Source organism: Artibeus jamaicensis, unplaced genomic scaffold, assembly GCF_021234435.1.
Source record: "Artibeus jamaicensis isolate MK-2021 breed Jamaican fruit bat unplaced genomic scaffold, CSHL_Jam_final scaffold_537, whole genome shotgun sequence".
In the NCBI taxonomy this organism is placed as follows: domain Eukaryota; kingdom Metazoa; phylum Chordata; class Mammalia; order Chiroptera; family Phyllostomidae; genus Artibeus; species Artibeus jamaicensis.
Genome location: NW_026522047.1, coordinates 22040012 through 22067660, shown reverse-complemented (window position 1 = coordinate 22067660; position 27649 = coordinate 22040012). Strand labels below are relative to the sequence as shown.

Sequence of the window (27649 nt, the reverse complement as noted above, 5' to 3'; positions counted from 1 at the left end):
GGGAACAGGGGCAGGTGAATAGGAGCAGCCAGGCCGCAGCAGAGGGGACGTGTACACCGGTCAGGTCAGGCCTGCCAGGCCCAGGGTGCCCTGCCCACACCAGCATGTCCTGGTGGTACAGGGTAAGCCACCTCGGTGCCAAGTGGAGCCACCCATGGCCTGGGGACCGTGCTGAGGGTACCCAGCTCTTCCTCGATAATATATCTCTTGGCCACGTCTTCTTCCCCTCTTCTCCTGCCTATCCCCACTCCCCGTCTCTTTCCTTACATCAGCAAGCTCCTCCTGTGTGTGGGGCCCTGCCCTGGGGCCCCCCTTTGGCCGCTGTCCCTAAGGAACTGGTGCATTCTCATGAGAGAGACAAACATGAAACCTCAAACAACGAATTTAATGAACAAAAATGAAAGAAAAATACTATCTCAAACAAACAATTCCCATCTGTGGCCTCTACCTCAGCCCCCCCAGGGTGCTCATGGGTATTCTCCCACCAACTGGGACAGCGTTCAGAGGCTGACGAGGATCCAGACCCCGGAATCAGAGAGCATGCGGGAAATTCCAGCTTTGACGCTGACCAGGGGTGTGATTTGGGTGTAAAACAGCAACAAAAGAGTGCACTTCCTAGGACTGCTGTGAAGAGCGAATAAGATAATGCCTTGAAGGTGCTTAGCCCTGTGCCCGGCACAGACTGAAACTCAAACCATGCCACCTGTCGCTGTCGACTGGGGCCCAGCAGCTTCCTCTGTAAAGCGCCCATGAGTGAATACTTTCGGCTTTTGGCCTCACCCGTGTCTGTCTGAACTACTCCCCCTCCCAGTGTCACGGGAAGGGCCCTGGTAACATGAGTGAAGGAGTTTAGCTGTGCTCCAAAAAACTGCACTTTTAAACATTAAAATGCGAAATTTTGTGGGAATTTCACGTGTCACAGAATATTATAATTTTTCCCAAGCACTACAAAATGTAAAACTGCCCTGGCCGGTGTGGCTCGGTTGGTCGGAGCACCATCCTGTCAACTGAAAGGTCACCTGTTCGATTCCTGGTCAGGGCTCGTACTGGAGGTGACTGATCGGTGTATCTTTCTCACATCAGTGTTTCCTTCTCCCTGTCTCTCTTTCTCCCTCAAAGCAATGAAAACTTGTCCTCAGGTGAGGCTAAAAATAAAAGTTATAAAACCATTCTTAGTTCACAGGCTGTACAAAACAGTCAGTGGGCCGGATTTGGCCTGCAGGCCATAGAACGCCCACCCCTGACCAGGCCTAATGACATGGCTGGCATTTCCTTTCATAAATTTTGCTTCAAAGAAAAACCTACTTGGTGGGTTCGTCATACCCTGATACATTGTCTGAATATTAAGCCACAAGCCCCACTAACTTTAACGAGGCTATAAACCAATAATCCAAGGACAATAAAAGTCTCCTACAAGAAAAACAATGCCTGTGATGTATTTGTGCTGAAGCAAGAGGAAGTCAGCAATGCCTACAATTCACTTGTGTACAAGTTAAGAAATGGAAAAGACAACCAGCTCCTTAGATGCATCGCCTGTGTTTTGTCGACAAAAGCACGCTGTCTGTCCCCACCGGCACACGGATGAGCTGCCTGTGCACAGAGAAGCCCAGCTGTGGGCCACGCCGTGGAGGGCCACCGCGCCCCTGGATTACACACAGACGCTGTGGGAAGACAGAATGTGTGGTGGGTGAAGGCGAGAGAAAATGAGAGCGGGCAGGAGAAATCTGCCAGAAAACAGGCCGAGTCTCACCGCAGTAGAAACCAGGCTGCAGGTGATTCCGTCCTCGAACAGGCAGATGCCCCAGGAAATGCCGTGTAATCCCTAACTCCCTTCCTTCCTTGCCTTCCCCCACCGTCTCAAGCCTCTGTGAATGGAGCGCGGGCATTGTACCCGCCTCTCCCCTGCCACCTACGAAGAGTTTTACGGTCTGGTTCATATCAAATTCCTCACAGGCCAGAAATTCCTCCTCTAATGCTATTTAAAAGGCCGTATCCCAGACATGTAACAATTAATAATTAAACTTGTGTCCCTAGACTCAAAGGAAATGCCAAGGCTTTCTTATAAAGCCATTCCATGAATCAGACCTGCTCTCCTATGTCTTTAAAAAAATGTGTTTGTTACCCACCCACGTCCTGCTGTCATGACTAGATGAGGAATGTGCTCGATGGGAGGGTCACGCAGTCAGTCCTCAAGGCTGGACGTCACAGTAATGTCGTCTGACTGGGGGGGTGGGGGACTCCGCTCCGAGAAGCACATGGTCGGGACACAGATGTGTGGACGTAGTTTGCGCCATAGACAACCTGCCGGCTCCTGTCAGAATCGCCTTTCTCTTAACTGCTATCTGCTGAAGAAAGCAAGCGAGACCTCTTTAGAAAAGAAAAAGTGAGGAACTGGGGATCTGGTAAGGAACCCTGGCCAGGATGTCCCCAACCGTACCCAATGCTCCTACCCTGCCCATCAAGAAGCACAAGCCCAAGGTCAAAGAACTGGGCATTTTCTTTCATCTTCACCCCACCACATGCTGTGGCATTGAACCTCTACAGGGATAAGAGCCGCCCTCCCCATCAAATGGATCTCCAGTCTCAGACCACACGACCTCGGTCCAGGGCATGAACTCCATCACTTCCCAATCCCACGGTGGGCTCAGTTCTCTCTCCCAGCCCCAGGTCGGGCTCCTACCCGACCCTGCTCTCTGCCCTGGCAGGGCCTCCCCACCTGTCACAGGAAGCAGGGAGGCACAAGACGCTCTCATTCATTTTCACAGAATGAGAGACATTTACAGCTGGAAAGGGCTGTAGAGATAATACTTTCTCTAAAGAACCAGTCCTGGTCCTGGGGGCCCTGTCAACACGGCCACCTCCCACTTTTGCAGGGTCCCAGACGCATGTCTCCATAATACCTGGAACTCCGTGGCCATGTCCAGTGTGATCCTCATCATACAGACAAAGAGACAGGTCTGGGGAGGTGGTGTGATTCCCCCCTCCCCGCACTGCCACGCCACACAACTAGCAAGTGGCAAAGGCCGAGGCAGAATCAGGCCCGAGTGCATGCCTCGCGGCCCCACTGCCCGCACCTTACACACAGCCCCTGGGAGCCGCAGGTCTGGGCAGGCCACCTGTGACATGATGAGGACGGAAGTCCCGTGGAGACCATCCCCCCACAAAAACGACTGGAGATACAATGGGCACAGGTCTTTCCAAGTGAGAATAAAAATACTATGTTGAGGAATAACAAACGGCTCCCAGGGCACAGCTGGTCTGTTCAAGGAGTTAATGGTTCAGAGTTTATAAACATGCAAAGCCACAGTCAGACAGCAGGAGTTCCCAGGACAGCCGAGGAACCGGAACCCATCCCAAAGGAAGAGGATAGTAAAAGGTTAAAACTCGGCCCATCGTCATGGCCAAGGGCAGGGGAAAAATAAACCACCACATCCTGTTAGAGGGGGATTCACAGAGAAGGCGGACTCCTGGGACTAGAAAGAAAAACAAGACACGAGACAGAATAGACGGAGGCTAAGGACTGCACCAACTTCGCACGGTGAAGCAGTTGCGTATCTTCAGGACGACCTTGACAATAAACATCTGACACCGAAACACACACAGAAGAGTGGATGTTAAATCACTCGCAGTTGTCCACACTGCGTGTGAAGCCTTTCGATCTCGTCAAATTTAACAGCAGACCTTACTCAGGACCTGCACCGTTGGCATGGATGGCGGCCATGCAGGGGCACATTCTTTTTCATGCTCACTCAGGGGCCCTAGAGGAACTGCCGTTCCATTTCTCCAGAGCTATTAACACAGGTCAGTTTGCCCCCAGAAGGGGAGGAACTCCGTCTTGATTTAGACTTGCCCATAAAGCATATGCATCATGAGAACAGATTTATTTCTGCTTTCCCGTTTATGCAACCAGCCGGGGCTCTCCTAGCAGCATTCCGGGACCCTCGCCCAGCCTTCCTGCGGCCTCTGGCTTCTGTTCCTACCACCATCATTCATTCTGTCTCTGCCAGTTCTGGATTTTTCAAGAATCAGTCACTACATTACTGCATTCTGAGATCTGAAGCCCAGAGGAAGAGGTGGCCTTTCCCTAGGAAATGGCAAAATCACGGGGTCTCCGTGAGGGAGGGTGAGCTCCTCATGGGGCTCTTTGTTCAGCATCTTGTAACGACCTATCTATTTGCTTGCTTGGTTAGAGCTGCCCCGCCCCCGCCGCCCTGTCCAGGCTGTGGTTTTAGCCAATACAAAGACAGTGGGAAAAGAAAGTGTCAGGGCAAGAGGCAGAAAGGGAAGAGGATGATGACCACAGGGCGGTAGGAGTACGCAAACGGTGAGGGTCCTGTATGTTAAAGTCATGTTTTTAAAAAAATGTATAGTTTACATATAGCAAAATTTGCTCTTCTTAGTGTTCAGTTCTATGAGTTTTTTGACAAGCACACCGTCTCATAACCTCCACCGCTTACCAAGACAGAGAACGGACACCTCGCCCGCAACAATCCTTTTACTGCAGGACTGTGGGGAGGAAACCGAGGTGTGTTGGAAGTCGGAAGGAAGAAAGCCCTGAAAAAGGAGAAAATGATGGCACCAAAGAGGAAAGGAAGGGTTAGCTGAGGGAGTGAGACCTTGGAGGTGGTAAGGAGGCAGACAGCTGCTCGGAAGGGGTTAGTTCAAGTGAAAAGGAACATTCCCGCTTCCTGTGAGCAGAGGGAAGGATGAAAGCCCTCAGGGTCTAGGATGCATGCTGGGGTGGATTCCTAGTTGTCTTACCAGCAAAACCCAGTCCTACTCCGCAAGATGTGCAACGCCCTATCCCGCGTCTCCGGTGTTGGAGGAATTATTTCCCGTTGCCATTACCACCTGCAGGAATCACATCACAGTGGAGTGCAGGCACCGGGCTGGATTTCTTCGGGCTGCGTACCCAGATTCTGCTGCCATGCATCCCACAGCTATTTCAGAACTAACAAACTTCAGAACTCTCCAAAGTTAAGTGCACCTGCATCGTTTCCTGTACCATCCAGTGGAAAAACTTGGCAACGGAAATGGCTTCAATCCTCCTAAATTCCTGTGACAGTCGTAGATGACTCACTGACAAAGAGCTAGATGGTTTCCACAGACAAGTCCTCGGGGCATGATTTGGTCAAGTCTCTTCCTAATGCCTGTGACGTCACTTAGGTTTCTCCTCATCTGCGGGAGGCAGAAGGGTGTTAAACCCTAATTCTAAAACCGTGGGTGTCAAAAGTGGGTATCAAGTTCTGGGTCGCAACCAGCCTGTTTAACAATGAAATAGAATGGAAAACAGAAGGGGGTAAAGTGTGATCTCATGAAACTTTTGTTTCCTTGAAACATATGTCTACAGTGGACTGAAATGTGAATATGTTTCTGCTGTGGATCACAGTCGTGGTCACGTGGCCTCCCTGTGATCAAAGAGGAAATTTGAGTGTAGAAGTGTGTGGATTCTCTACTAACAGTGGGAGCCTGAGCAGGTTACTACTGAATGTCCTTGTGGCTTAGTTAGATCCATACTCTGCAAAATGGGGAAAATAATGGTATCTATTATATATGGTTGTTGAAAGGATTAGAGAGAAGATTCATGGAAAGCATTATGGACTGTGCCTGATTAATAGTCAATGCTTATTATTATAACTCCTTTTCCTCCCTAGGTCTATAGCCTAAATCTTTGTTTCCTACCAGACCTTTCTTCTGAGCCCAGAACTGTGTGGACTCAACAGCCTGCTTGACATCCACAGAGTTGCTCCACAGAGTCTTCAGCTCAACCTACCCCAACTTAGATTCAACGCATCACCACCTTCCCTCTCCGGTCCTCAGCCCTCCTACCACCACTTCCTGCCCCCAGGTGCACAGACCCTTCTGCTGCTCCTCCTGAATTCACTCTTCTATGAGAGGTGCCAGGACTTCACACTACGATCTGATTTGGAAATCCGCCTTCACAGAGGTCATGGAGTGAAAATGAGGTCACTAGGGTGGGCCTTAACGCAATATGACTGGCATCCTTAAACAGGGGAAATTTGGACACGGAGACATGCCCAGAAGGAAGTCACAGGAGAACCCCATAGAGAAGCCGGGGAATGCCTGCAGCAAGGAGAGAGGCACAGAACAGATTCTCCCTCACAGTCCTCAGAAGGAACGAGCCCCGCCCACACACCTTACAGCTCCTCAATGTCGGTTCTTGTCTCTCTGCTTGCCACTAAAGGTCCTCTCCAGTCTGGCCCCATCCTCCCTACCAAACTTTTAATTCCCACAACTTCCCTACCTAGACCTCCTCCGGATAGGTCTCCCTGCTAATCCGCATCTGGAAGACGGCTCTCCAGCTTTTCTTAGGATGTTCCGGCAGCCTGTTATGTCCAATCCACTTCTCTCTTCCACCTACACTTGCACGTTCTCTAAGCGCTAACTGTAGTCCCTCTTCCTCGATTATACCGCCCCTGGCTTTCTGGCCCGTGGTCACCTCCCTCTCCTCTGAACCGTCTTTGTGCTTATCATTCATATCATGTAAGATGACACTTCATTATGTCTGATTCACATAGTTTCCTCATGGGTTAAATTTTCTTCTAATTTGTTTTCTAGATGTTTCCTGCATGGTTTGTCTCCTCAGTCACTGACTATAGGACTCTTGAGAAGCTGCAGGAATATGCAGGTGCAGATTCAAGACCTGGCTTTCTCTCCAACGTTGTGGAAAGGGACTGTGCCTCACAGGGCAGAGCCCTGTGCTCCCCTATGCCACCTGGACAGAGCCCGGGGACAGTGACATCCTGGGGCATCCACGCTGGCTAGAGTTAAATTTTAATAATTAATCTCGATTGCAAAGCACTTTCCCAGACACCTTCCTAGATTTATTTTCTCAATAAAACATGAAGCTCTAAATGAAACCTAGAGCTTCCCACAATCCTTACATGACTTTATCACTTGTCATACAATGGAGTATTATGGAGCACTTTGGTTTAGAGAGAAGGGCGTCCCGGTATGAGTCCTAACTCTGGGGTTATGGGAAAAATCACTGGTCTTCTCTAAACCTCACTTTCCTTGCCTCTAATGTGTCACCTCTCAGAGCCCTTGTAAAGATACGATGGTATAATTTATGCAAGTGATTTCTTAAAGGTTAAGATTTGCTCAAATGTGAGATTAAATCATTACTGTCATCTCAGTGCCACGTTAGCTCAGCTCAAAGTTACCTGCTATGCTGATGAAATGATGGGCTTGAACCAGTGAGCTGGTTCATCTGGATTCATGCCACAGGGGCCAATTAACTTCATGGCCGATAAAGGGTGAGAGGAGCAATGGGGAAAACAGCACAGCACATCCGGAGGGGTAAGCAGGTCATCTCATAAACGGAAGATGGACGACAGCATACCGTCACCTCAATCCACCTTAACGCATGCAGCACCCCAGGTTCTCGGGAGAAACGACTGACAGTCCCTGACATACCCAACTCCGGTGCAAAAACTCCACAAGGTTTTACCTAAGTCACGAGTTTAATGTTTTATTTTGGGTTTTCTTTTGTAATTGAATTCTACTGGTTTTAAGACTAAAAGCTAACCAAGAATTGATAAACTATGCCTGCAATACAAAAGGCAAGTCAACCTCTGACATTTAGAATCTCGATATGGTTCATCCCTTGAGCATATTGAATTAAGAAAGAGCCAAACCCTCACTCCCATTTCCAATGAGGATGAGCTTTAGTAGTACAGAGTCAATAATCACATCCCCAGACCACCAAATTTTCCTTGACAAACCAGCCATATGAATTCAGACTTTAAAATAAAAATTTAAATGTTTGTACTTTAAAGGGGTTCAATTAGCCCTGGCTGGTGTGGCTCAGTGGATTGAGCACTGGCCTGTGAACCACAAGGTTGCTGGTTCAATTCTGGGTTTGGGCACATGTCTGGGTTGTGGGCCAGGGTCCGACTTGGGGGCTTGTGAAAGGTAACCAGTCCATACATCTCACTCTTCAACATTTCTCTCCCTCTCTCCCCATCTCTCTAAAAATAAATAAATAAAATCTTTTTTTTAATGAAGGAGTTAAATTCACTTTTTTTTTTTACTTCATCTTCAGTATTTGTTTCACAAATTTTATACCCTGGCCAAGGATTTCGAGTGAGTCAAGTGACTGTTTTTTAAGCTGCAAATGCCAAATAAGCATGCATATCGAGTGTAATTATTGTAGCAGTCAGTATGCATAAAATTTAGAAAGCTAGGCCCTGACCTTCTAGGAACAGAAAAACAGATCTCAGACACAAGCAGGAGTACTGGGCTTCTCCACCTGGAATGACCTGGTCCCTCCGGTCTGCAGGTGAACTCCAGTTTCCCTTAACCACCATCAGCTAAGGAAAGGGCTGAATAATGAAGACAGAAGACCAAACTACTCGTAGAGAGACACCCGGCAGCACTTCGGCAACTGCATTTACCCAAAGGACTGGATGAGGAGGCAATGGTTTAGGGGAAAAATCTAGGAAGAGAAATCTATTTAGTTCTATTAGATTCAGTTTTAGCATGGAGCATCCTGTGTGCAATAAGCCCAACATGCCAAGAATATTTTGTACCACATTATAAATAAAAACCAGCTCCCGTGCAGATGGAATTCAGAATTTCATCACCCAACAAATCTGTCTTCCTCTCATTACAGAAACTGCTTTAACTATTCAAAGCAGATTCTTAATTATTTTCCATTCTTGACATTGTAAAGACTTTTTAGAAAGTAGTATGAATTTGATCTGTAAGAGATGCTTATTAAAGACTCAGGAACGAAACAAACAAAAAAGATTCAGTAAATTTGCCTAACAATGTATGTGGGCAAGTAGAATCCTTGTAGAGGAAATCTCTGAGAAATCCAACGTGCTTTCTTTTCATGAAATTGTGTTAACAATGAATAAAACACACCTTCTTCTGTGGGATCTGTAGCTGAAGTGGAGCTATTAGAACAAATCTCATGAGAAAAAGGAGCACTTTGCACAGGCCCCCCCAAACCCTTCTCACCCACACCTTCCCCTTTCAAGTTCCTAGATCTTTTCATGTTGTCTTGGTGGATGTTTTGGCAGCTTGAGTGCGGTTTAGCCTTCAGGTATTAATTTCTCTGTACTTCAAGTTTCTCAACTGAGACATTTGCGGGGGGGATGGGATAAAGGACCCTCAAACGGTAATTACTACTTAATGGCCGAAAATAGGGGAAAAGGGCAAAAAGACTGCAGTCAGCTTCCGCTCATCCTTCCTCTAAGCAATGGCATCCTGTCCCATCACCTCTTTGTGCAAAATGACCATGTGGCTTCCACGTGACGGGGACAAAGGGCAGCGGCTACCACGTAAGGGTCCTGTCATAGACTGGGTGGCACCACACAGGGATGAGGCCCTGCTTCCCTAAAATGCAAATGGCTTTGTAAAAGAGAGTTCTTCTTACTAGCAGTTCTTCCTACTGCTAGTAGGAAACAGAGACCACGTTCTCTAACTAGTTTTTACATTTTAGTTTGATCAGTGGCTTCATTCATATTGGCTCAGATTTAGAAGAGAAAGACATCAAGTCTTGGCCATTTGTTTTCTGCAGCAATTGAGAAGCAAACATTCAGCCCATGTGAGTAACTTTTTATCCACTTTGCTTGGGTGACTTCTGATTGGCCGTGCTAAATAAGGGGGTATCCACAATATGTGCTTGCATTTCATGAGAGGTTCACTTTTATAACCTCCTCCTCTCACTAATATGGCAATTATTTTGCCTTTTAAATAAGCAGAATCCAATGCATGGGGTTAGTAGAAGCAGCCCTGGACATGCTGAACAATAAACAGGAGCCAGCTGTCCCAAATCTGCAAGGAGACGATTCTCTCACCAATACCAGGGAGATGACTACCCACTGAGATGGACTGTGTGCTGCTAAGGCAAACTGTGCAGTTAATCTTGAATTACAAAAAAAAGTGTGGGTGTCAGAACTGACCCCAAGCTTCCCTTCTTTTGAGTATCCTGTAAGTTCCTGCCCTTTCCCTTCCCCCTCCTTTGCTTTTAGTTCACTATTTTAATTCCCAGCAGAATCATAACTAAGGCAGGTTTCCCAGCAAATAAGATAGACGGGCCCACTCCCATTGTATCCAGTTGAAGAGATACAGGCAAGCTAAGAAGATGCAAATCCCATTCAATGTGGCTAATGCCTTTTTTATCCCTAAGCAAAAGACAAGAAAACTCTCCCTCTTTGGAGATTTTATACTACAGCATTGATACCATTGTTGAATGTGCAACACTAATTTAAATAAATTGCATGTACTCAGCAAAAGAGTCAGTCCTTTGTTTAGTCTAAGAGGCTATTTTCACGATTAAGGAGACCTGATCTCATCCTCTTAATTAAGGCAAAGCTCAAGGATATCTATCATTTACCCTCCAGCCAGTTTGATACTGGCCCACTTAAGTGTTGAGCGGCATTATAGGAATCAAGCCAATTACCAAATAGGAGTCTTGGGTTTAAGTAGAAGTGTAACTTTGCCCAGGTCATGTTGAAAGAGCCAAGAACACACCTTCTGATACCAAAAGAGCAAAGCTCAGGTCAAGGGACCATCTTGATCTCTTTGGGAAGTGGGTGTAGCTGGACTAGGGAAGCGGGTCCTACCATAGCCCTTGACAGTGAACAGGTGGAAGAAGGATGCTCACTAATGTCTGAAGGTACCACCCAGGCTTGAAAATCCCTTCAAGGCTTTTGCTCTTCCTTTTATACTGTTGTACTTTTCAGTCATAAAGCAGGGGACATCCTGTTGGCTGGCAGACTCAGTTTGATGTACATCTTTCCTTTCTTCTACCTGATTGGACAGTGTTAAACACAACTGTGTCTACCTGATCTTTCACATTTTGGGTCTTAGGCCAAATCTCTCTTTTCAGGAGTCTTAAACTGAGAGACTTCATTTTGTTTGGGGCTGGGTCCTCAAAACCATCATCTCTGAAGATCAGCAATGGAAGCCCCGGAATTCTGGTCCTGATCCTCATGGCAAATAAGCAGGTCAGCAAGACTCGACACCTCTCTGGTATTTTGGTTGAAAGCAATGGCTATGTTGAAACTAAAAAAGACATCCTTCATTCACCAGCAGGAATTCTGAAACCTGGAACACACTTACAATAAGGAGATAGTGATTTAAAAGGCTAATCACCTCCCAGAACTGCAGTTGCCTCCAGCGTACTTCTACAAATTGCTCTGGTTCCAAAAGCCTGTACTCTTAGCTTGATTCGTTTCAAGCAGTTAAGGCAGAAGTGAATCTGTAGCCACAGCTTCTATTTGAGCACATTTAAACGGTCATAAATTAATAAAGATGCTGACAGGCACTGGTTTTCTTGGACTCAAGAACACATCCTCATCTCCCTGGCCAGCCCTTCTGCCTAAATAGTTTCATCTAGATAATACAGCATATCACAAAAAAGAAGAATGTACTGAAAATCCAGGCTGAAGATATATTTGTTCAAGGATTACGATGAGAGTCAAAGGCAGGATATGCAAAAATACTAGAAAGGAACCAGCATTAGTAAACAAAACATTTGCCAACAGAAGCTCAGTTTCTGAGATTGAATTTCTATGAAACTCTAAAAATATAAGTATAAAAGCTGAGTGGCCAAGAAACAGTGGCTCAGTGCCCTTAGATTCACTCCCTCCTTTCACCTACCCTTTACCTATTTATCTCAAAGGTTCTATGTGACAAGTCTTCTGATTCTGACCACATATTATCCCTATCAAAGACCGTTCTCTTCCAGAGAAAATAATAAACTAAACTCACAGATGACGTGCAGGGAACTCTTTCAGACCTGCCAACTAGTAAGTCAGACTTAAGATCTAACACAAAAGAGCCTGTGAAATGATGGTGATGATACAGTGTGAGAGTAATTCGGCCTTGACTCAAGACTTTTAAGATAATCTCTGAAAGGCTTCTCAAACAGACACCCTGGAATATATTTTCACATGAAACCCAAAGGGAAAACCATCATTGTTCAGATCTGCTTCATTAGAAGCAGCATTGAAATCATCTTCCCAACATGTGCCAGCAACAACCTTTAGAGCCTGTACAAATCAAGCTAAAACTGCCTTTTGGGAATCTGTAGTCCAAGGTGGAATCGGTGCAAACCAGGCAGTAGTGAGAGAGGAGGAAACTTCTGAAAAATGTTTACTCCCCAGATTTCAGGATTTCCAGGTGGCATTTTCTTTCTTTTTTATTTTAAATTTTTATTTATTTATTTTAGAGAGAGGAGGAGGGAGGGAGAAAGAAAGGGGGAAAAACATCAATGTGTGGTTGCCTCTCACACACCCCCCACAGGGAACCTGGCCCACAACCCAAGGCATGTGCCCCAACAGGGAATCGAACCTGCGACCCTGATAGGCCTGTGCTCACCCCACTGAGCCACACCAGCCAGGGCTCCAGGTGTCATTTTCAAAGGTTCCTAGCACACTGCTACATTACCCTACTGGGTTATCTCCAGTAAACAGGCACATTTGAATCAGGCAGCATTTGAAGTGGTGGTAAGTTACTGCTGGTCAGAAAAGGCCAAATAAACAGATCACTCAGGAGCCCCAAGGTAAATATCCAGTTTCTTTCAAAGTTAGTTAGTAGACAAAAATTCAAAGTACAAAATTCAATCCAAGGGCAGACCAAAGAAAAGGTCAGAGCGTGTGCTATTAATTTTCAAGGAGATTCCCTAACCCATTTACACTCACATCTTACGAAAAGATCCTTCCACTTGTGTTTCAATATGAAGCAGAAATAACAAGCTGACTGATCAGGAAACCATGCCAGTCAACATTCAAACGATGATGCAAGAAAAAGAATTCAGGATGTAGGTGCCACGTTTAATTTTGAAAGATACAATGGACTTTCCAATGGAGGACTTAATAAACAAAGGTTTTTCCAGGAAAACAAAGGCAGGGCTTGGAAAAAAGTGTGAGACGATATAAGGGAGACACTGCCACCTAAACAAACCTTGACACGGACAGGTAACGTCCTGGATCCCGGATAAAGTCATGGTTATGTACCTACGTGGGATGGTACAGAAAAAAGTAGAAAGAACAGGGAGGCTACAGGGGGGAAATGTGCAAATAGGAAGGTGAGTGAAGAGATCAGCTGTTAACTCTTATGCACCCAGTCCAGAGTTATCTCACCACGAAGATATTTCATTAGAGTAGGTGGCCTAGCCTGACTCCACCAAATGTGTATTTACCCCAAGGGAGGAGGGAAGTAGAAATTTTTGCTTTCATGTTTTTTTATTGATCCTTAATTGCTAGGTGCACCTAAATTTGAAGAGGAAGGAAACATAACGTAATGTGTACCGTAAAGAAGTCGATGAAATGCTTGGCGTCTTTGGTTGAGGTTGTGGGAGTCAAAGTGTTCTGAATCCTTCCCGCTCTTTTGTTTCCTACAGCTGAAGGGCAGGTACTAGGTCTGCCAAGGATGAAGTCAAGTGGAAATCTGAGACTAGAGGTCAAGTGCAACTGAGAAGCCAAACCTGACACAATAACTCCTCCTACGCCCTGGAAAAAAATCCCAAAAGGCAACTTGTCACGCAACAAAACCTATAACTATATTCCTAAAACACTGATGTAAAAGTTAATCTCCATTTGTAGAAGCAAATAGGCTACAAAACATTTTCTTAAAAAAAAAAAAAAGGCATTGGTGTGAATACTGACATAGAACAACTGCCCAACCTAACCCACTCTAAGGGATAACCTAATCTTTGGATGGCTGGAATTCTAAGTGCTTTAAAATTAACCATCTAAAAACCAGTTGAATCCAAAGCTGTCTCTGTTTCACAAATGAAGGCTGATGACTTCTTCGGGGAGGGAAGGGGTAAAGAAGGAACCAGTCGCTCTCTGGGGTCGGACTACGGAGGGGAACAAAGTGGGCATTCACAAAACGCTTGGAATTGGTCAGGCTTGTCAGCCTACAAACCTTCCTCCCCACCCCCAGCCTTGCACCTGATGTGTTAGCAGCATGAAGTTTTCAACATGGGACACGTATTTTTCAGAACATATCAATCCAAAAGCGCCCTGAAAGGCCTCAAAAAATCGATACCCTCCCCCCACCCCCGCCTCACATAAGCCAGAACTGTTATATGAACTCGGGCAGAAGGTTAAGAGTCGAGGCTAATAGGACGGAAATCAACTTGAGTAGTTTTAGGGAAACGGCCAAAATTTAAGAGAAGGGGTTTGGGGGGTGGAGTAGAAAAAGAAACCTAGTTTTCAAAAATTACTAAAGCTACCACTTTAAGATTGCCGAATAGCTTTTTTTTTGTTCCCCGGTGCAAAATGACGTTAAAAGCTTTACTTCCGAAGCTTCGCGCGTACACTATTTAAGGAGTGGCAACCGGTCCCAAAGCCCCGGGAGACCTCCGCTGGCCCAGCCTGGGAGCGAGGCAACGTAGAGGTTGAGCAGAGCCGCAGCACCACCACCCCCACCTCACCCCACCCCACTTCACCCCACCCCACCCCTGCACCCCACGGACAGCGCCTGCAGCCGCAGCCACCGCAACGGGGCTCCGGACCGGCTTCCACTCGAGTTGGGAGCAGGAAATGAGTGGCTTGCAGGCTTCCCGTGCACCTCGTCCCCTCCCCAGACCTTGCCCCAGGGGAGGTCCCAGGTGGGCAGGACCGGTGGCAGCCGCCAGCTCGGCCGGCACCTCCGCAGAATCCCTGACTTACTGTGAGACCCGCGCGGGGGCGATCGGGGACCCTGCCTCCGGCCCCGCTGTGCCCCCTGCCAGGGCTGGGTGTGCTAGCTCACAGCCCGGGCAGACGACCGAGGCGCTGGCGCCGCTCCTGCCTGCCGCCGTGATCCTGCCGTCCGGCCGTATCTGAAGGTGACACTGCTTTATCCCCAGCCGTTCCTGAGCACTAAACCGGAGTAGAGACACCAGACCAGCGGAGGAAAAGCTGCCTCCTGGCTGGACTTCGCAGGGCCTTATCTCCGAGTCCGCGGTTCCAAAAGGCCCTCTGGCTCCTCATTCCCATTCTGTGCTCAGGCCGGAGCAGAGACATCTGTTTTCCATATGCCGAGCGGCAGAGGCAAATCCTGGATTACGTGCTGCCCGGCTCTGCCTCGCAGCATTCCCAGCCCGGCAGGCAGCTAATCCCCCACAAAGCAGGAAAACAACACGCAAACCGCTGCCCAGTCTCCAAAGGATTTCCCAGCGCGATGACTAAAGGCTCCTGGGGCCAGCTCCGGGAAGGGCCAATCGCAGCCCTAGGGAGCAGGAAAAAAGGGGCTTGGCTCACCGTGCAGGTCTGCTCCTCACGTGTCCTGCTGGCCCGGCCTGTAAACACACCGAAAACTCTGTCCCTTCAGGGGAAGTGACTGGAGTTTGAAGGAGCTGAGAGAGCTGAAATGAGCCAGGCTTCGTTACAGCTCGGTGCATTATTAAAAGCAATCACAACTCCTGGATGTGAGAGAACAAAATCTCTGCTTTACCTTCTTTCTCACAAATAAATCAACTACAACACAATCATCACTGAAAATGATGAGATATTACTACCTCTCAGGGTCTTAATTTTTACCCTAAAATAGATTGGGGAGGGAGCCTGCCTGCCTTCCTCCCTCCCTCCCTCCCTTCCTTCCTTCCACATTTATGAGTGTCTCCTACGTGCCAGGCACTAGACTGAGCCTGAAGTCTTTACTCTCAAGTGCCTTACTTTTGGGGGAGGGTGGTAAGAAGGGGGACCAACAATTGTAGTGCATTGTGAAATTGCTGTGATAGAGTCTATGCCCAGAGGGTTGTAAGAACACAGAAGCAGATTTTAAATCATGCTGGAAATCAAGAAAGGCTTCCCAGGAGAGACTGCATTTGTTTTGCAGCCTGAGCAGGCATCAGGTAGGATGAGGAGAGAGAAGGGGGGGGGGGGATCTGAACCTCTGAATGGCTGCAGAAAGCAGGTGCTAGGAGCAAAGGTGAAAGGTGAGCTTATGGAGGGCAGCGAGGAGTCAGACCGCAAAGGTCTTATCTGCTAAACTCCGTGATTTGACCTTCGTTTGGAAGCTGTGGGGACCCTCTGAAGGATTTTAGCTAAGTGACTTCATTAGATTGTGTTGTGAAAAGATTACTGTGGAAGGCAAATGGAAAGAAGACAGCCTGGCCTGGGATGGACAGGAAAGGCTCCAGAGATGTGGGAAAGGTAGAACCTTTAGTAACAAGCCACAGAGTAGAGTTGTAGCTAACACCCAGTTGCGACGTGGGGCAACACCGTGGATGGAGGGTACTACTCACCAAGAGAGAAAAAAGGAGGAGGAAGAGCAGGTAGGACCAGAGATATGAAGACCTGAGTGTAGAGCCTGTGGTTTTTGTGGGTTATCCAAATGCAAACGTGCCAGCAGGCCAGACAGCCACTTGGATCTGTTAGGTGGTCTGGACACTACGGGCCAGCTGTATAATTAGGTGGTTGTCCACTTATATGTAGAAAGCAAATACAGGAGTAGAGAAAAATTCACTTAGTTTGCTAGAGCTGTCCGAAAAAGTGCCACAAGTGAAGAAGCTTAAACAACAGGAATTTATTTGCTCACAGTTCTGGAGGCTAGAAATCCAAGTTCAGTGTGTCAACAATTCTCCCTCTGACCACTGCTGGGAAGAGCTCTGGTCCAGAACACTCTCCTAGCTTCTGGCACCTCCTTGGCATGTGGCAACATAATCCCAATGTTCACATGGCCTTCTCCCTGTGCATCTGTGTTCAAATGTCCCCTTTCTATAAGGACACCAGTCATATTGGGTTAGGGGCCCACCCTACTGTAGTATGCTCTCATTTGAACTAATCACTTCTGCCTTATTTCCATCTTCTCTTTGGAAATTACCCTATTTCTGTGGAAGGTAGTGGGACTTCGAACTTCAACGTATGCTTTTGAAGGGGGAGGGGCACAATTCAACCCACAACATTCACACCACGTGCACTCAGTTACTTAGAGCAGGATTAAATATGGAGATGAGGAGAAATACCAGCTTTCAGTGGGCAGGGAGAACAGCTCTGAATGGGAACAAAGAGAAAACTGGTTAGAAAGGAACACAAAAGGTGACGAGAAATGTTTAAGAAAGGAGTGGTTAACTTTGCCATTGGTTCAAAAAGTCAGGCGAGATAAAGCTAGGAATCGCCCATTGCCTTTGGCAATCAATGTAACTGTCATGGGACCATGTGGTCAGACTGGTAGATGAATTTCAAAGGGCTTGCTTACCTTGAACATTTCATTTACACCACTCTCCAGGCAAACCCATCAAGAGAGATGTGGTATAGTGGATATTTGTTTGGGTCTTGCCTCCCAGGTCACCATCTGCCTTCTCAGCCTGCCCTGCAGTTTGAAACTCTGACCTAGGCCTCTGGCAGTGGGTGGAGAGACACTAGACTTCAGTTTGCATAAAACATGATGAGAAAGCAGACCTCAGAGTTGCTTCCTGTGAGGAAGTAGAACCTGGTGGAGTGACGTAACCCTCAGGGCTAGCAGGGGCAAAGGTCCTAGCTGTCCAAAGGCGTGTTCGTGGTGCCTGTGTCTACAGCGGCAGGACTAGGGCTCCACCTGGACCCATCTGGTGGTATAATGCAGGCATTGTTCTCAGCCAAGTGGCCTCCAAGCCTGATTCTCTGGATTTCTTAGAGAGTCTCTGAGCCACTTACTACTCTTTTTATTAAAAAAAAAAAAAAGTAACAACTTTATTGAGATAGAATTCACATACTACCAAATCTGTTCATTGAAAGCATACCATTCAGCAAGCAAAACAGAACCAGAGACATGGAAATAAGAACAAACTGACAGTGACCAGACGGGAAGGGGGAGGGGGATGAAGGGGGAAAGAAGAGAAAGGGTGAAGGAACATGTATAAAGGACCCATGGGCAAGGGTAATGGGGGGGCAGGATTGAGTGTGGGGGAGGGGAGGGCCGGGGAGAGTAATGGGGGGAAATGGGGACAACTGTAATTGAACAACAATAAAAAAAATTAAAAAGACCTCCAGGTGAGAAAAGTTTTAAAATGTGTACAATTCAGTGGGTTTTAGGATATTCACAATGTTGTACAACTATTAACACTATCCAATTCTAGGACCTTTTTTATTTTTTCAGTTTCTAGGGGGCAGAGAGAGGAGGGAGAAAGAGAGAGAAGGAAACACTGATTGCCTGCCCCCTGTGCACCCCAAACAGGGACCTGGCCCACAACCCAGACATGTGTCCTGACTGGGAATTAAACTGGTGATCCTTCAGTGTGCAGTACAACACCCAACCCACTGAGCCACACCAGCCAGGGCTCCAGAACATTTTCAGCATCCCCCAAAAGAAACCTCACTCACACTAGCAGTTGCTCCCCACCCCCCACTGCCCTCAGCCTGCGGCAACCACTAACCCACTTTCTCTCTCCATGGATTTGCTTATTCTGGACAGTTCATATAAATAAGATCACACAAGATGGGCTTTGTGTCTGGTTTCTTTTGCTTAGCAATTTTATTAAGGCTTAGCCATGCTGTAGCACGCATAGTACTTCATTTGTTTTCATCGCAGACTAATATTCCATTGTATGGGCAGACCGCATTTTGTTGGCTCATTCATCAGCTGGTGAGCATGTGGATTGTCTCCATTTTTGGTTAGTATGAATAATGCTTTGATTGTACTTGTGTACAATTTTTTGTGTGGACATAGATTTTCATTTCTCTTTGTTACATGTTTAGGAGAGTAGAATTGCTGGTTCATAAGGCAATTCTGTATTTGACACTTGGAGGAACTGCCAGACAGTTTTCCACAGTGGTTACATCTCATACTACCACTAGCAAGGCCTGACGGTTCTAACTTCCCGTGAGTGTGAAGTGGTATTTCATTGTGGTTTTGATTTGCGTTTCCCTAATGACTAATAATGCTGAACATATTTCATATGCTCATTGGCCATTTGTGTATCATCTCTGAAGAACTCTCTCTTGAAATCCTTCACTTGTTTTTTTTAAAATATTTTAAAGTTTTGGTTAAATATTCATAACATAAAGTTTACCATTTTCACCATTTTACGTGAATAATTCAGTATATAAGTACATTCACATTATTGTGCAACTGTCATGCTTTGCCCATTTTTCATTGATTTTTCTTAAGATTCTATTTATTTACTTTCAGATAGAAGGAAGGGAGGGTGGAAAAGAGGAGGAGAAACATCGACTGGCTGCCTTTTGCACGCCCCCTGGTGGGGACCTGGCCCACAGCTCAGGCCTGTGCCCAGACTGGAAGTGGAACCCTTGACGTTTTGGTTTGCAGGCCACGGTGCTTAGTCCACATCATCCAGGGCTAATTGTCTTTTAAAATTAATGTTTTATTGTTGAACTTTTTACATTTTAGATACGAGTCCCTTATCAGATGTGATTTGAAAATATTTTCTCACATGTGTAGTCTGTTCTACCACTCTCTTGATGGTGTCATGGCCATCTTTAATGAGTTCCTACTATGAGCAAACTAGCCAGAGCAGTTTCTCTTGTCAGTAGCTAAGAACACTCAGAGATACACTGGACCCTGTTAAATACTACCCTTTTCCATTTTGTTTTCCTATAGCAAGGTGTCTCACAACACATCTTCAATATTGCCTTCGGTTTTTTTTTCATGAAGTGTTTCCTATTCTATTGGAATTCCACCCACAGCTTACATTTCCTGGGTGCAGACCCAAAGCATCAATGGCCACCACTAACGCAATTGTGACACAGCCACTAGCAGCCCCCCACCTACTTCCCACCTCGGTCCAGCCCTGACCCAGCACCTAGACCCGCCAGTGCAGTGCCCTCCTTCTCTCCAGGCTCCTCCCACTCCACTCCTCCCTTTCCTGTTTTATTGCCAGGAAATCTTCGGGAGGAGATCAACGTCCTATTTAATCTTTGGATCATCCTCAATGCCTAGGACAAAGCTTTGTAAAAAAACCTGGAGCACAATAAGTACATGTTAAATTGAATGGGATCTTGTGCCCTATTTCTTTTCGTTTTTATTCTAAAATAACATTTATGCAGCCCTTGATTTTAAACTTTTCCTTTAAAGGCCATGTGTTGGAGGATTAGGACCTGATAGCCGGTTGCAGGGCAAATCTATGGTGTTCGATTTGTGACTGGAAGAATGGAATTCTTTGGGGAATTAATCTCTAGGAGTCTGTGCAATGGTAAAAGAGGTAAAGCTTCATGGAGAAAGCTCTCAAGATGCAGAGAGGAGCTAAAGAGTATTATTGGGGCATCATGGGTCCACGGCGCAGGCACTTCCTGGCAGAGTTTTCTGGAGAGTTAGGCTTCTGGGCTGCACTGCTCAGTGCTTTGGGTCTGCTTGGTTTTGCACATTTTCGTACCCCACCTCTTTGCTCCTGTACCTGTGAAGCTTAAGCTCTTCAGATAAGTAACTAACTAAAAGGCACCCATTGGAAAAAGCTGAAGAGGGCCTGTGTTCATTGGGTCACGAGTGCTCCCTGTGTTTACTGAGCACACACTTGATGAAAGGCACCACTCCAGATGCAAACAGGAACAAGATTTCTTTCCTGTCTTAAGGGGCTGGATGATGAATGTGGCAAACACAATGAACGATAATCCGAAGTAGAATGGACTTCCAATAAAAGGAGCATTAAAAAACTGTTTTGAAGATCAAGGGAAGAAGAAATTGCCAACTTTTTCAAGTAGTAGGAAAGACTTTATGGAAAAGGTAGAGAAGGCAAGCTAGGCTTTTTGCTTAGAAACTGAGGGCCTAACTAAGCCATCTTCACTGGTCTCTAGTAGCCTGAACTAGCTGGGAAGAAAGTCACACATACAAGTGGCTGTAGGTCAAGGCCATATATGATAAGACAGGTACAAAAGAGTCACAGAAAAGTGAGTGATCACTTCCAATTAGAGTAGCTAGGAAGAACTTTATGATAGGGTGGACGTGAGCCCTAAAAGATAGAAAGAATTTATTAAAACTTACATTTTAGATAAAAAGCAAGTAAATGCTCTAGAAAATCTGGAAAATCCAGTAAAGCATAAAGGATAAAACAGAAATTATCTATAGACTCACTGTAGATAAGTGCATTGCCAGACATGTACATTTAATAAACATTTGCGATGTGACTAAATGAATAAATGACATTACCATTTATTATTTCTATCTTTTCCTGAGGCATGTTTTTACTATACACATAATTTTGAAAACTGCTTTTAAAAATATCATATAATATGCATTTTAAACCTGTAAAATATTTTAAAGATTTTATTTACTTATTTTTAGAGCAGGGAGCAGGGAGGGAGAAAGAGAGGGAGAGAAACATGGATCTGTTGCCTCTCACACACGCCCAACCAGGGACCTGGCCTGCCACCCAGGCATGTGCCCCTATCTGAAAAATATTTGAAAATACATATTAAGCAGCTAAAGAACATTCCACTAATTGATATATCATTTGCACAACCAATTTCCATAGTGCTTACATTCATATTTTTTAATTGCCAATTATTTTAAATCAAACTTAAAATAAATTGCTAAACACAAAGTTCTGTCCACACCTCTAGAGTCTCAGCATAGATTCCTGTAAATAAAATGACCAAGTCAAGGTGTGTTAACGTTTCTAAGACTATCAAGAGAGTAAAACATTGCACAATTGCTTTCAAGAAAGGTTGTATCAATTTACATTCCCATTAACAACGTATGAGATTGAAATACGCACTCTCACCAAGTGTTATTTTAAAATATTTGCTAATCTGATAAGGAGAAAATAGTAAATCACTGGTCTTCACCTTTGGATTTATGCGATCACTACTCATATGGACCATTTCAGATATGATCATTTCCACTAATATTTCCCTTAGGTTGATAGTTCACGTTCTCTGTCCATTATCTCTGGGGAATGTGGAGAGAACCTGCAGCTCCTCCCGCCAATCTTAGCTCACCATGGCTGTCACCACGTGGTCAGCTCCCTGCCACGGTGAGTGTGATCTCATTTCTTAAAGTTACCTTATCATGCCTTTTCCTCTCTCTCCCTCCCTTCCACACCCAACACACCTTCTCTCCTTCTCTCTCTCTTTCTGTTTGCCACAAAATGGTCCCTGAACACAGCCACCTACTTCATCTGGTGCTCAAAGAAACTGGTCTGTGCAACACCGGAGAGAGAATGGGTGGAACTGGAGTCATGGAAGGACAGTATTTCCTGACTGCCAAGGGGCATTTAGTCACTGCGACTCTCTCCGTAAGTGCTGATTTTTGAACCTAACCTTCTGCTATGCTGCAACATTAAATGCCACAGTGTTCTTCAATGGACTCCCCAAATCTCAATGAAACTGCACCTTCCTGCTTTCATGGTGTCTGTTCCCGCCAAGCCTGGTGTGGCCTTTCTACATCTTTCTCAGTCCAAATCCTGCCTGTCTCTCATTAGAAAGCTCAGGTGGCAGCCTTTAGGTGAGAATAGCGCCCCTCCTCTGAAAGCCACAGCACACTGCCCACCACTTACAGCACTTCCCCTCTCCCAGCATCCGGGCCCTTTGTGTGCGCGACTCATCTCCATCCCTCTGTCAGCTCTTTAAGGTGTCTGTATGCTCATTTGTGTCTGCATTCCCATAATACATTAGCAGAAATCCAAAAGTATTCTATGAATTAAGAAAATAAAATGTCATTTAACAGAAACACTAGGAGGGAAAGCTACTTTGAAAGGGGAAACATGTTTCGTTTTGATTGTACAGTAGCCCCCCTCATCCAGCTTTGGTTACCTGCAGTCAGCCACACTCTGAAAACATAAAATGGAAAATGTCACCTGACTTCATCTCACCACACAGGCACGGCATCATCTCACATCACCACGAGCAGGAGAGGAGTGGGCACATACGATCTTTTGAGGGACAGAGTGCATTTACATATATTTTATTATAGAGTATTATTGTAATTATTCTATTTTCTTATTTATTGTAGTTGATCTCTGACTGTGCCTAATTTATAAATTAAACTGTATCATAGGCCTGTATGCATATATTAGAAAAAACACTGTATACACAGGGTTCAATACCATGCAGTTTCAGGCATCCACTGGGGACCCTGGAACATACTTCCCTATAGATAAGGGGGGAACCACTGCATTGAATGTGGTAATGTCATGCGATGAACTGCATCTTCCTGTCAATTTCACATGTTGACACCCTGACTCCCATGTTAGGGGTACTTGGAGATAAGGCCTTCAGAAAAGTAATAAAGGTTAAAAGAGGTTGTAAGGATGGGGGCCGAATCCAACAGGATTAGTATCCTCATAGGAAGAGAAAGGGACTGGAGAGTGTTCTCTTCGTTTGCACGCCCAGCGAAAAGGCCGCATGAAGACGCAGGGAGAAGGTACTGTCTGCAACCCAGAAAGAGAGCACTTATCGGAACCCAGCCATCAGGGACCTTGATCTTGGGCTTCCAGCCATCAAAACCATGAGAAAATACATTTCAGGTGTTTAGGCCACCAAGTCCACGGTATTGTTACGGCACCACGTGCTGACTAATACACTGGTAATGGTAAGACATTAGCTAAAAACAGAAGAAAGTCAGAATAAACATGTGAACATTAATAACTCAACCAAAGAACTCACAGGATCTCATGTCAAGACCTTTAGAGGGTGCAAACTAAAAGGAGAATTAGGAAATATGCCTCCTTTGGTCTCACTGTAAAAGGCACAAGATGCCCCCTTATTCTGCAGCCATTCAAGACCCCTGTGTCAGAGGAATAAAAACTGATGAAAATTACAACTGGAATCCAGGGACTAAGAAACTGGATGAGGCTAAACAATGAATTGTAGATCAAATATAGAGGCAAATAAGCACCAAAATAATATTTCAAAACAATTGGAAGGTGGACAAGGAAATTGCTACTGGCTTCCATTAGACTAAGAGCGGAGTTTCTCATTTTTTTTGAAATGATGATCTGTCATCATCTTAGGCTGACCCATTAGCTATGGAAACATGTTCCTGAGTCTCTAGGGATGTCGCTCAGTGGAAGCAGCAGGCCGTATCACAGAGCCTTCACGACTTCAAGACCAAATGTTACGGAAGAACACATCAAAAAGCTGAGAGAGAAAGAGAACGACTCCCTTGTTCTCAAGTCCCTGCCAAACCTCAGTCATCATAACTGCATATTTTAAATATGTGTCATGCTTTGGCCCAAGTAAGGTTTTTTTTGTTTGTTTCTTTGAAACTTTAAAAAAAAGCGTCCAATAAAAACAGAAAAAGGACATTCTTTTCAGAGCTGTGTTTCTTAGGAGTCTTACAACTTAATGTCTTTTCAGTTCCTGAATTAGAGATGGAAAAAAAAGGAACCATGAAAATGTTTCTTTCGTATCTCCTTCCATCCAACATGTGCAGAAAATATGGTAGCAAGTGAGTCATTTTTCTTATTCTATACCATACATTTCCATGTATCCGGTGCTTAACTTCCAAAGCATATATACAGGTGATGTGGAGTTTTAAAGTAACATTTAATAAGTATAAATTACAAGAAGTGCACAAGTCCAAGGCAACAGTTCAATGAATTATCATAAAGAAACCACAACAGATCACTATCTAGATTAAAAGAAGATGATACTCCCAGTGTCCCGGAAGCCCCCCTTCCAAATGTGGTTTTGAAGTCCATGTGTTTTTTCATAAAAGGAATATTATAAGCCCTGGCTGGTGTAGCTCAGTGGGTTGAGCGTGGGCCTGCGAACCAGGCAATCACGGTTTGATTCCCAGTCAGGGCACGTGCCTGGGTTGCAGGCCGGTTCCCTGCAGGCCAGTTCCCAGCAGGGGATGCACAAAAGGCAACCATACACTGATGTTTCTCTCCCTCTCTCCTTCCCTTCCCATCTAAAGATAAATAAATAAAATCTTTAAAAAAAAGATTATTATTAAGGGTAGTAAGTGCCAGATCAGCCCACAGAAGCTAAAAGGCTCGTGGACGCGGTGCCCAGGGGCCACAGGGGTGCCCAGGGGCCACAGGGCATTGCCACCTCCCAGGGCTTCCCCAGCGTCTGGAGTCCTTCGTCAACTGCACAGTGATCGTGGGGACACAAATCAGCATAACCATCCAGGGTCACTGGCAAGTCATTTTGTCATATGTTTCCAGGTCCTTAAAAAATCTATATCGTATGCCTTGGTCATTCCAGTTTAAACATCTTTCCCAAAGCAATTCGGAGGCACGGTCACGGATGTACCTGTAGACAACATCAGAGAGCAGCGGCCCTCGGGGGGGCTCTGACACTACTGACTTGCGCGGTCTGGGACACACGTTTAACCACCTGTGCCGTGCCTCGGTTTCCTTGTCTGTCAAATGGTTGTACAAAGGCTACACTGGTTACAACACGTAAAGAACCTGAAACAGTGCCTGTTACACAGTTAGCAATTCGATAACATTAATTATTATCTACTTTTACAAAAAAAAACATCACCCACTATTATAATAGGAAAGATGTAAAAGTTAAATGAGCAGAAATAGGGTAATAAACACATCCATACAGAGGAACCTGATGAATCCCTGGGGGTATCATGTAGTGGTCGGAAATGTGGGCTCTGGAGCTTCCACACCAGCCAGACCTGACCAGCTGTGCCGCCTTGGGCAATTAATTTTGCTCTCTGAGCAGCAGTTTCCTTATCTGAAAACAGAGACTAACAATAGCCATCTGAAAGAGTCAGCCGGCTCATATACAGGAAGCGCTTAGAACAGTTCCTGGCATCCAGCAGGTATTTAATCAGGGTTAGTCTCTCTCCGAAGTCTCTCTGAAGTGTCGGTGCTGCAGCCTGATGACGTGTCATCACCCGAAGCTTCCCAGTCAATGGCTGAGAACACGCTTCAAGCCCTGGGAGGAGGTGCCTGAACAAAACCGAAATTTCCCTCGGAGTCAACAGAAGGAATTATAGACTCGAGCCTAGGCCTGGATGCTCCGCGCACGATCGCCAGGTGAAGGACCTGGAAAGAGTTGTGCCACGGGCAGAACGGATTGCTTGGATCTAAAGGGGTCGGCAAAAGGCCCCTGAACACGAGTTCCCACCGCAGCAACAAGCACGTCTTCGGGAGGGAAGGGAGCTAGAATGGTCTTCCTGATCTCCAGTCGCCATCCATTTCCCTGCCTGTGGCCTCCCTACACCCTGACCTTGGGCTTTTCAGAGGCTAAAGGACAGGAAATAGAGAAGATGGATGGATGTCCATTTGGGGAAGGAGATGTACAATCTCCACAGAGATTCCACAGAGATCTGACTGAACCCCACCCACTTTTAAATCTCTGGGTAGGGTTTCAGACGTAGGCTAGACATGTTTCCCTTCTCAAGGAGCAGGTTTACAACCAGCCTCGGAAACCCAGCTGGTATTGAATGTTTCTCTGACCCAGTAACCCCAATTCCTGGAAAGGACGAGGATCGGCTCTCACCAAGCCTTTCATCCACCCAGCCCTATTCCACCCAGACTTCAGCTACTTCATTGTCAGCAGATGCCTCTCCTAGGACTCTGCTCCTCAAAAGCCACACCCAGAAAAGCTTTAGCCACCACCAGGTCTGTGTGCTGGTGGCAGCTGTAGGGCCTTGGTCGGCGTGGCCTGTGAGGAAAAGGCAGCCTTACTCTGGAGGCCAGCATTTCCTGAGACCCCTGAACCGCCATGGGGAAGGCGGGGCTGCTGCCCTGCCCCAACCCAGCCCAGCTCAGACAATGGTGCCCTCGGTTCACTGTGTGTGTGTGCAGTGTGGGAAGGGAGCTTCTGTTTTTCAGGCCTTGTCACCATCCTTCCTTGTCACAGCTCCAACAAGGCCCCCAAGGCTTGGAGGGTCACTGCTACCTTATAGGAGTCCCTCTATTGTCTTTTTGTAATGAGCTGGCATTAATTAGTATTTATGCTGTGCCCACAGTGCGCCCAGAACACAGAGAGGATCCAGAAGGCACAATACCTACCCTCGCTGAGGGTTGATTTAAAGGGGCCACACTTTTAAGAAATCACTGATGGTTGCTGTTTTCTTGCTAAAAAGCGCTCTTAATAGAATCATCCAGTGAGGGGCACAAGTCAAGGTTCCTACATCCTGAGAGCCTCAGCTGCAGATGCTTGGTCCCCAGTGATCTGTCCATGAAAGGGACCTGGTTCTGGCCATTCCTGGAAATGCGGTTATTGATTGTCTGGGAAGCACTTGGCCATGGAAGGAGCCAGCCGCACAGATTTCCCCAGACTCCTGCTGTGGTCCGAGGCTGCTCAGCAGCGTTTTGCTGAAAGCTGCCTCACTGAAAGCTAAATCACCCAAAGTTGCACAAGAATGTCTTGGAAAACTCTGTGAATTTGAAACTACCTTGGAAAGCACGCCGGCGCTCTTTGTGGTACATAGCCCTGAGGTCAGATTCCAGCCCCAGAATTCAGTTTAAATGCTGTTGTGCCCCTCTGGGAAGGGCAGAGATGTCTGAGGGAGGACATGCACCCAGGAAGAACTCTGCCCTTGGGGTCCCTGGCGAGCTCTCAGTTAGGATATAGTTAGCTCCTTAACACCTCAAAGAACACACAGTGGGAGCTGCCTGCCTTGAGTTCATACCAGGTTTTGGGGTGCTAAGGTTCAAATACCTTCCTCCTACACACCCCTGTAAGGATAGATATCATTTCCCAAGTTAGTTCCTTGAAGCATCTCTGATATTCGTAAAGTCAGAGGTTGGCCCTTTCGGTCTACGTGGTTTCTAGAGTCAAGGGGTTGAAGAATTTCACTGAAGTTCTATTTGCACAACAGCTTCAAAACGTGC

The 27649-nt window shown here is 46.1% G+C and overlaps 1 protein-coding gene and 1 non-coding gene across 7 annotated transcripts in view; both read right to left on the bottom strand.

Annotated features, from left to right (window-relative positions):
• TRIM2 (tripartite motif containing 2) overlaps positions 1-27649 on the bottom strand; it is a 176528-nt gene that overhangs the window by 63533 nt on the left and 85346 nt on the right. For 2 of the 6 annotated variants that reach the window (XM_053658482.1, XM_053658484.1), the window contains exon 1: positions 14655-15292. The exons of 2 other annotated variants lie outside the window; for them this stretch is intronic. The gene's annotated coding sequence lies outside the window, so the exon portion shown is untranslated. Of the gene's footprint in view, positions 1-2126; positions 2346-14654; positions 15293-27649 lie in introns of those variants that run through there. 2 more of the 6 variants (XM_053658485.1, XM_053658486.1) reach the window with 2 other exon arrangements.
• Positions 6578-6782, bottom strand: LOC119065928 (small nucleolar RNA SNORA73 family). Its single transcript, XR_005085671.2, has one exon. It is a non-coding gene; the product is annotated as a small nucleolar RNA SNORA73 family (small nucleolar RNA).